The sequence below is a fragment of the Phaseolus vulgaris genome, chromosome 6 (assembly GCF_000499845.2).
Source record: "Phaseolus vulgaris cultivar G19833 chromosome 6, P. vulgaris v2.0, whole genome shotgun sequence".
Classification (NCBI taxonomy): domain Eukaryota; kingdom Viridiplantae; phylum Streptophyta; class Magnoliopsida; order Fabales; family Fabaceae; genus Phaseolus; species Phaseolus vulgaris.
In genome coordinates, this window is record NC_023754.2 from 9,477,101 (window position 1) to 9,487,667 (window position 10,567).

The following is a 10,567-nucleotide window of genomic DNA, read 5'->3' on the forward strand; positions in this document are numbered from 1 at the left end:
CCTGCAGCTAACGCCATAGAAAGGGAGATTGGCGGCAAAGCTTTCAAGTTAGGAAGTTCGCTAAACCCAAAAGAACAGGAAGGGGTGGCAGAAGTGATTTCGCGCCACCTGGATGCCTTCGCATGGTCCGCCTCGGATATGCCAGGCATCGACCCTGATTTCCTGTGTCACCACCTCAGCATGGACGCCACGGTCTGCCCCGTGCGTCAGAGAAGGAGGAAGTTCAATGAGGAACGACAACAGGTGGTGAAAGACGAAACGCAGAAGCTGCTGAGTGCTGGCCACATTAGGGAGATTCAGTACCCTGAGTGGCTCGCCAATGTCGTTTTGGTGAGAAAGGCGAACGGAAAGTGGAGAATGTGCGTTGACTTCACGGACCTGAACAAGGCGTGCCCAAAGGATTCCTATCCGTTGCCCAGCATCGACGCCTTGGTAGACAGCGCGTCTGGCAGCAAGGTGTTAAGTTTCCTGGACGCCTTCTCAGGGTACAACCAAATCAAGATGCACCCAAGAGACGAGAGCAAGACTGCATTCATGACGGAGACATGCAGTTACTGTTATAAGGTGATGCCCTTCGGGCTGAAAAATGCGGGCGCCACGTACCAGAGGCTAATGGATAAGGTCCTGGCGCCAATGCTTGGGAGGAATGTGTACGCTTATGTCGACGACATGGTGGTGGCGTCGCAGAGTAGGGTGCAGCACATGGCAGACCTGGAGGAGTTGTTCAACACAATATCCAAATACCGCCTCAAGTTGAACCCCGAAAAGTGTGTTTTCGGGGTAGAGGCCGGTAAGTTCTTGGGTTTTTTGCTCACCGAGAGGGGGATAGAGGCGAACCCCGACAAATGTGCGGCTATTATCGCCATGCGGAGTCCGACATCGGTAAAGGAGCTGCAACAGTTGACAGGGCGGATGGCGGCGCTCTCGAGGTTTGTTTCCGCCGGAGGAGAAAAGGGGCACCCGTACTTCCAGTGCCTCAAGCGAAACAGTCGCTTTGCATGGACTGATGAGTGCGAAGCGGCTTTCATTAAGCTGAAGGAGTACTTGGCGACGCCACCGGTCCTCTGCAAGCCGGTAACGGGCGTGCCCCTCTGTTTGTATTTTACTGTAACGGAGCGGGCCATCAGTTCTGTGTTGGTCCAAGAGCAGGACCAGAGTCAGAAGCCCATCTACTTCGTGAGCAAGGCCTTACAGGGGGCTGAGACGAGGTACCAAGCACTAGAAAAGGCGGCGCTGGCGGTAGTGTTCTCTGCTAGGAGGCTCCGTCATTACTTCCACAGTTTTACGGTGGTGGTGATGACCAATCTCCCCATACAGAAAGTGCTGCAGAAACCCGATGTGGCAGGAAGAATGGTACGTTGGGCAGTGGAGCTGTCAGAATTCGACATCCAGTACGAGCCTAGAGGGTCCATCAAAGGGCAGGTGTATGCGGATTTTGTAGCAGAACTTTCGCCCGGAGGTGAGCAAGAGGTGGAACCTAGTTCGCAGTGGCTACTCTCGGTTGATGGCTCTTCAAACCAACAAGGGAGCGGTGCGGGAATAGTGTTGGAGGGACCCGACGGCATGCTGATCGAGCAGGCCTTGCGTTTTGCCTTCAAGGCAAGTAACAATCAGGCAGAGTATGAAGCCCTGATAGCAGGAATGCTCTTGGCCAAGGAGATGGGCGCACAGAACCTCTTGGTGAAGAGCGACTCTCAGTTGATTACGGGGCAGGTGTCGGGTGAATTCCAGGCGAAGGACCCACAGATGGTGGCGTATCTTAGATACGTCCAGTTATTGAAAGGGGCGTTCAACGCTCTTGAGCTGATACATGTCCCGAGGGAGCAGAATGTCAGAGCTGACCTGCTTGCAAAGCTGGCCAGCTCAGGCAAGGGGGGTAGACAGAGGACAGTGATCCAGGAGACTCTCAAAGCTCCGCGTCGATTCGTGGAAGACAACAGGGTGGATGTCCTCCAGATATATACATCAAGGGGAAGACCGAGGAGCCATTCCTCTTTAACCCAAGATACTCAGAAGGCGCCCCGCATCAGCATATACGCGGGTGTTCCTGAGGAAGAGCAGATGCAGGTCTGTGTTTTGTCCAAGGGAGACACCTGGATGACGCCCTATAAACGGTACCTGGCGGATGGGGCTCTTCCAGTGGACCCTGAAGAGGGCAAAAAAGTCAAAAGAATTGCCGCCAGGTATACTTTGGTGGATGGGGTGCTGTTCAGGCACGGCTTCACTCACCCTATCCTAACATGCGTCAGTGGCGATGAGTGCACCAGGATAATGGCGGAGCTACACGAAGGCATCTGCGGAAGCCATGTAGGGGGAAGATCCTTAGCCTCCAAGGTAATACGCGCAGGTTTTTTCTGGCCAACAGTGAAATAGGATTGCGCACGGCACGCCCAGCGGTGTAGGCAATGCCAAAAGCACGCCGACTGGCACAAGGCGCCGCCAGAAGAGTTAAGGTCTATATACAGCCCGTGGCCTTTCCACACATGGGGAATTGACATCCTGGGCCCTTTCCCACTGGCAATCAGGCAGATGAAGTATCTGATCGTCGCCAACCCAAATACCGACTGGCGTCGCTTCCCCGATACCCACAGGTAGGAAAGATTGTGGAGGGAGAAGAAATCAAAGAAAGGCAAAGTTAGTCACAGGCGTCACCTCCCCGATACCCACAGGTAGGAAAGACTGTGGAGGGAGATGAGATCGCCAAACGGCAGCGAATCGCTGGCAGGGCGTTCCCCGATACCCACAGGTAGGAAAGACTGTGGAGGGAGATGAGATCGCCAAACGGCAGCGAATCGCTGGCAGGGCGTTCCCCGATACCTATGGGAAGGAAAGACCATGGAGGGAACAGACCCTCTCCAGAGCGCTCAGCGTTTTAGACACCCGGGGACGATACGGTGCTGCTGTAGCAGGCCTCTCCTTAGGCGTGGGCGCCGGGCGTTAAGGATCAAAGAAAGGGCCTTTCGATATCAGAGACGTCCCGTGGACGATACGGCGTCACTAAGTGAGCCTCTCCATGGGCGTGAGGGTTGGCGCGCAACCTTACCCGATCATACCAAACCGCCCAACGAAGTGAAAGAAATGGGCAGAACACAGATAAAATAATTGAAGCGCGTGAAGGGAAAAGATGAGAATGAGATCGCATAGGCAGAATCGTATGTGGCAAAGAAATAAAGGCAACCATACGAACGTCCCAAATCAGTAACAATAGTGCGGATAGTTCAAAGAATTACAAGTTTTGACAGATAAAATCAAAAAACGAAGGTAAAGAATAAAAGAGTTAAGCTTGAAGAGGAAGGCGGCGGATGAGAGGCAGCGGTTCAGTCATCCAAATCCATGGGCACGACCTTCCCGTCGACGACGTGGTGTGTGGGGTCGCAGTTCGAAAGGTTGACGCCAGGATTCTCGCAGGACGCCTGGGTCAGGGCCTCTTGGAACCCCTCCTCGAAGGTACCCGCCATCTCCTGGATAAGGGACTTTTTCTCCTTCTCCCGTTCCTCAATGGCGGTGTCTCCAGAGGTCACCTGCTTCTCCAGAGCCTCTTTCTCCACGCGAAGCCGGCTAGCCTCGACCCGCAGTTTGTCGTAGTCAACTCGGAGAAGGTCCATAGCTTTGGCCTGGGTGGCCATTTCCTCCTCCATCCGCTCCACCTTGGCAGCCTGTTCGCAGCAACGGTCCTTCAGGTCCTTTTGAGTTTCTGCATCCGCTTTGACCAATTCCTGAAGACCCGTTACCTGTACTTGGAGAGCAACTTCCCGAGTGTAGAAGCCTGCCTGGAGCTCCAATGCCTCCGCCAGTTGCCTCTCTGTTTCTGCCTTGGACTCTTGTACTTGTTTCAGAGAAGTTTGATAGGCTTCGTTCTGGCGTCCCAGGGTCCTCATTTCCTCTTCCAGGGTAGTTGCCTTTGTTTCCAAGGCTTGGAGGGTTTGAGTTTGCAAGACCACGTTTCTGGCCTGGGAGCGCCATTCAAGAGCCACCGCCAAGAAGGCCCCCAGGTAGAAAGGCATGCCTTCCCTCCTGTCGGTACCTTCTGGCATAGTCCCGCCCCTGAAACCCCTCATCAGATGCATGATTGGAGGAGGGATGGCGATGAAGTCGGGGGCGGCAGCGTCGGGAGCCGGGGAAGCAGTGGTTTCTGGCGGCGGCGGAGGCGGGACAGATTCGGCGCCTTCGCCCCTTTCCTCTTGGAGTACCATGGGAGGGAGTGAGGATGCGCTTGGAGGGTTGTCCATAAAGGGGTTCCCTCCCTGCGGCGACGTCTCTACCAGAAGAGGAACCCGCGCGGATTTTCTCCTTCTGAAGGGTGCCACCCCTTCCGAATCCTCATCATCTGATAGAATCTCCAAAACCCTCTTTCCTTTGTCAAGGGGGGTTGGAGCCGGTGACGAGGCCGCAGCTAGGGGAACGGCGGCGATAGGCGGAGGAGAATTGGGAGTTGGAAGCACTTTGGAGCCAAGTGGAGATGTCGGAGATGGGCTAGAAGGAGCTTCAGCGGTGACTGGAGGTGGCGGTGACAGAGCCGGTGGGAGAACCGGATTGGCAGCAGGGCTGGAGCAGGCGCCTGCCTTGGCGGCACGAGCCTCCTTCAGTGCTTTCGCCAACATCATTCTTTTGGAAGTGCCCATCACCGATCCTACATCAAGACAGGCCAAACAGCAAGGATTAGTACTAGAGCAGTTATGCGAATTCACAATACATGAAGAGACGTGAAATGCAAGTAACCTTGTACAGCGAAAAATGGTAGCATAAGTTTGACTCAGATGAATTAGAAGGAAGCTTCTATGGCCAAATATATGCAGATAACCACAACAACTAATGCATCATAAATCACCAAGGGCAGATACCGAAGTAGGTCGAAAGCCCATGGGCATTGAATTTGTTCGCGATGAGTTTGGCGGTATCGAAGACTATTCCCAGTCCCGCCAAGGCTTTGCATACATCCCGGTCAGGCGGGGCAAGCTCGTCCAGAGCCAAGGGCTTCATGGTTATGGGTTTGTCTGTCCAGTACAGGGGAAAGCCCTCTAGGATGGTAGGATCACGCTTGGTCGCGCGTACCTTGAAGAATTTCCCCTTCCATCCTTTGAACGAATTCTGGAAGAGCGTAAGGATGATGCGCCCGGCGATGCCAGAAAAGCTCATCCAAAGGCTTTTCCCTTGCTTCTTTACCTCGAAGAAGTGAAGAAAAACGTCCACAGAGGAGGGAACACCTAGATAGCCGCAGAGAATTTGGAACCCCCTCACGAAAGCCCAACTGTTGGGATGGAGTTGGGCGGGAGCAGTGTTTATCTCTGTCAGTAGCTCTTTTTTGAAGGGAGTGAGGGGCAGACGCAGGCCCACCCTCTTGAGCACCATTTGATAGAGGAAGAAGAAAGGACATCCTCCAGTATCCCGTGAGTCCGCACAAACGGGCATCCCAGGTCGCACCCGGCTTACCAGGACTTGGGAGTCGAGATTTTTGTGGAAAGCATTGAAGTTATAGAGAGCAGGGTCCCCCCTGTGAGCCTCCACGTCCTCAACAGAGTTCAGGAGGGAACATTCGTCCAGAAGTTCGTCGGGGGCCCAGTCATATTCGCCCTTATAATAAGACTTAGGGAGCGGGGGAGGCGCGGTGGTCTTAGTTTTCGCCATCAATGCCAATGCTGAAGATCAAAAGAGAAAGAAAGGGTTCAGAGAAAAGGGGTTGGGGAGAAGAGAAGGGAAAAATGGAAGAACCCTAGGAGCGCCCTACCCACAAGAGAACGAAGGGAATCGAGAGGAACAAAGGAACATACAAACAATATCCAGAGAAATGCGGTAATACGGACAATCCCAGGCAGTTCATACAGTAAGGAGAATCATCAAGGAGGGAAAAACCGTACCTTTGGGGGCTGAAGGGCGTGGAGAGCGGAAACGCGAACGAACAGGGGTCGCAAGAGAAGGGATTTAGAGAAGATGAGCAGTGACAGAGGGCAGAGAAAGTGGATGTAACAGTAGTGGCAAGCGCGGGGTTCGGTAACTTAAGCGTTACGAGAAGCGCGAGGGGCAACAAAGGATAACCGTGTGATGACGCCACGTGTTGCAAGATTAAGCGCTCAAGGGGAGCGCAAGAGGTTCTTGAAGACGACCGCACGATGAACCACGTGGCACGCGATTAAGCGCAACTTCAAAAGACATCATTTTTCCCATTTCAGGGATGTCCAATCAGCCATTAAGAATACCTCTGGTTCAGAAAGTGTCACGTCAGTTATTCGAAAAATTGTTGAGTCAGCAGAGAATGCCACGTCATCAGGAGGGCACGTGGATGGCGGGGGCAAGGCTTTAGTCTTTGCGCTGAACACAAGTCTTCGGCTTAAAACTGGGGGGCTTGTGTACCGTCCCGTATCCGGGCGTTGACTAAGCCAAGGTCAAAGTCAACGGCTGAAGAGTCAAAGCCAACGCAAGGCGTTGCCTAGGTGGAGAGACGCCAAATGCCAGCATCGCCAAGAGGAAACGTCGCCAAGGCAAGGCGTCGCCTAGGTGAAGGCGTCGCCTAGGTGGAGGCGTCGCCTAGGCGAAGGCATCGCCCAGGTGAGGACGTCGCCAGATCAAACAGTGTAAAAACAAGGCAATCACGGTGTGGTTCCCCGATACCCATGGGTAGGAAAGACCATGGAGGGAGCGATGTCGTGGGAAAGCCTCAGGTCCCGATATCTCGGGAAAGTGATAAAGAGAAGGAAAAGGTGGCTTCAAGGCCATAGTGATAGTACCAGTGAAGGGCAGCCTGACTCGTGAAGTACCCCTGCCGCCCCAGAGACGCCTTCGGGACAGATACGACCCAAGAGGAAGGTCACGCCCAGGGTAACCGGGTGCAGGGTGCGAGAGGAAGGCAGATACGCTCTCAGAGTAAGTGGCTAGATACTTGGGGGCATGAGTTGGCACCCAAAAAGCCACCCCTAGCGCAGTAGCACTCCCAAGCAGGAGGACTCACACGTAGAAACGTCCCCAGATGGGTAGAAACGCCCCCAGATGGGGTCACGGCGTCGTGAGGCCCTCCACATGTACAACAGCCATGCCAGAATGGTAACACCCTTCAGTCAGGTGCCAGGTAATTAAAAGTCATTCAATACAGTTTCCCTTTCGAGCATTCAGGTACTATAATGGCTCCCGAGCGTTTCAAACGTCTTAAATGCGCTACGTTTTCTAATTAAGCGCTTTAATGAGTGCGTTACGTTTGTGATTAAAAGCGCTTTAAGGCGCTTTAAATGCTTGGGTAGTTTAAATAGCGCAGAGAATGTTGGAACAAGGGTTGGAACTTTCGGCAAATTGACCAGAGAACTCTCTAGTTGCTTGCTCGTGCTTCAAGGTTACGTACAAGTGACTGGGGAATATTTTGCCAGAAGGAGACAACACACACAGATACACAGTTATTTTACCACCTTCAGAGTGCCACATGCGGTGCTCAGACACGTAGGTGGACAGTTTTTGGTGTTTCTTGCTGGCTGACTTGAGCGTCGGAGTGCACACGGCCGCTAGGGCGCCTCTCTGTCCTCTTTTTTGCAGGTATCCACAGGCTACCAGTGGGAAGGTGTCCCTAGCTGACGGTTGAGGTCGCGCGCGAAGACGTCCTAGTCAACCGGACGGAACAGATCTTAACAAAGATTCTAAACAATCTAATCTAAACCCAAACCAAAAAGCAGTACAACTTCAGGCTTCATGTGGGTTTGAAACATCAAAGCTCCCATGTTCAACACTAGGTTCCCATCTCCTTTCTCTAAATTGTCTCTCTTGAGCATCCTCTAGCCTTTGCATGCTTTCCACTAGTTGCCGCATTTTGTCTTCTTTGTGGGCTAAACTCCTCTTGGCATCCTCAAGCTCTCCCAAAAGGTGTGCCTTGTGAGGTGATTGTGGAGTTGAAGATTTACCTAAATAAAAATGAGCCATAATTTTTTCACAAAGGAAACAAACAATTAGTGAAAAACAATTTAAACACTCACTCACGTGTTTCACTCAAGAAATATTTGCACTCAAAAGGAATTTCTCTCAACAATGGTCTATATTGACGTTGAAACTCTCAAATGAAAAATGGCAAAGCCCTAATCACTTGATCTTAAAAGCAAAATAAGTAGAAGCAAAAGATAAGGACTTCTGGAACACCAAAGAACATAAGACTCAAAACAAAGAGGCAAGAACAATAAATGACACAAAATAAAATCCAAAAGCAGAATTTAAAGTGCTAATGAATTCAAAAACAGAATTGTAAATGACAAGAATGTAAAGACAAAATTTAAATTGCTTGAATGTAAAAGCAAGAAATTGAAGGTGCAAGAAAAGTAAAGTGCCAAATCAACTCAAAGCAAAATGCTCAAAAAACCAAAGCTCTGAATACGACATGATGCAAGTTGATTTTAGATGTTTTTTTAAGGTGACACTTATTGAGGATGGGAAGCTTTGATGTGCCAAATCCAAGTGAAGCCTGAAGCTGTGTGATGTTTTAGGTTTAGGTTTTGGTTTGGGGTTTAGAATCTTTGTAAGATCAGTTTTGAATCTTAGGCGAAGCTCATTTCAATCAGTTTTAAAGGTTAAAGTGTTTTTCCATGCAAAGGGAAAAACAACCGATTAAATTGTCGAGATAATCGGTTGTTTGTAACTTAGCTGGCAAAGAAAGTTTTAAAACTGTTTTATAACTGACAAGAGCATTCAACCGGTTAATTCGTGGTTTTAACCGATTAAATGTGTGTCTGTAACAGTTTTTTGAAAATCTGTTTTAACTGATTTGATTGTTTAGATTTGCTCTAACGTTAGCTTTTCAAGGTTTATAAATATGTTTTTGATTCAAACGTTAAAAGATTGATGAAACAAAAACTTTTCATACTCTGGGCTGAGATTGATTACGAAACTGTTTGTGAAAAGGTTTCAACCAAATTTTTAGCAAGATTGCCTTGTGCTTTGCTGTCTTTGAAAGAACTAATCAATAGGGTGCTGGTGTATTGTGTGTTACCAGGTGTTTTCTAATCTTGTTCAAGTTGTGCATAACAGTGTAACTGTGTAAAATCCTGTAAAGTCAGTGGGATTCTGGCTTGAGGTGGTTGTTGTGTGCAAGAATATGCTTTGTGGGATTCAAAGTCACCTTCTTGTGTGTGGTGTTTATGTAATCTATGATTGATTGCATAGTGAAAACTCAGTGGTTTGACTGAGGACTGGATGTAGCTCTGTGACAGAGTGAACCAATATAATCTTTGTGTGTAATTCTTTCTATCCCTTCTTTCAATATATGTTTGTATTTTGCTGTTTTAAACAACCGGTTGAACTGCTTTTTAACCGATTAAAATTTTGTTGTTGTTTCTGTGTGGTAATTTGATAGGCTTTCTGAATTGCTTTTCTGGGTTGATTGAAAAAGTTTTATTCTAAGCCAAGTATTTGTGAAAACAGTTTGAAAACAAATCACCCCCCCTCTTGTTGTAGCCATCAAACCTAACAACACTTTACTTAAGATTGAGATTTTAGCACAATTATGGTGAGAACCCTAAGAAGATTCCCACTGGACATGAACTAAACCAAGTGGTTAAGTAAGTGTGAAGGTTCACTTCACAAGGGCAAAAATAAAAACACAAGAATATGGGTGACAATGATGCAAAGACGGAAATGAAAGAACATAAAGGAAAAAACAAAATGATTTGACCGAATGGAAGAGATGGAATTAAACAAGAACATATAACAAAGAGAATTGATGGAAAGGAAGATGAAACACAAAGATGAAGGAAAAGGAAGCTTATGGATGATGGAATGAGAAGATGAACACGACACTTGGATGGTGGATTCTCCAAGATAAGTGTGGAGGGCCGCCACTTGAGAGCTCTGAACTCAGTCAAGATAAAACCTTAAAGCTAGAGGACTCAAGCCTCACAAACACCTCACACAATTTGTGCAGAGTAACTATACTTCTCAAATTCAACATGAAAAATACACTAGGTAGGCTTCCTATTTATAGGTGAAGGAGCCTTGGAGAAAAAACTAAAGGGGTAGGATGGGAAAAGGGCAAAAAAGGGTAGCCTTAGGGTTTGACTAAGTCAAACCCGCATCCTAAGCTTGTCCTTCTAGAAACTATGTCAAAAGGCCTTCCAAAAGGGCTAGGAACAAGCTAAAATGATAACTACATCCCTATTATGCTAAAGTCACCTTATTCTAGCCTATATTTGTTATTTGGACCCCCAAAGTGAGCCCAAATTATTTACAACTTGTTTTATTCTTAAGAAGACCAACAGGAAGAACTTGAGATGCTTTGGTCTTTGTCCATTTCTCCCTTTGGTGAGGTCTTCACTTGAGTGTTGAGATGACCTTTCATAGTGTGCATCCTTGGACATCTTCTTGTTGTCTTGGTTTGTATCACATACTCAGGTGTACGAGAGTTTTCTATTGGTAAAGGTTGATTCATAGTTGGCTCTGTAGAAAAGGTAGTAGGATTTGATTCTCCTACATAATGTTCAACATCTTGTTCGTGAATGTGTAGACTCCATGGTTGTTGGAAGAACAAACGAAAGAGGAATGTTGGTGTTGGGTAAAGATCTGTCATCAACACGAACACCTCGATCACCACAATTAGGTGGTCTACGAC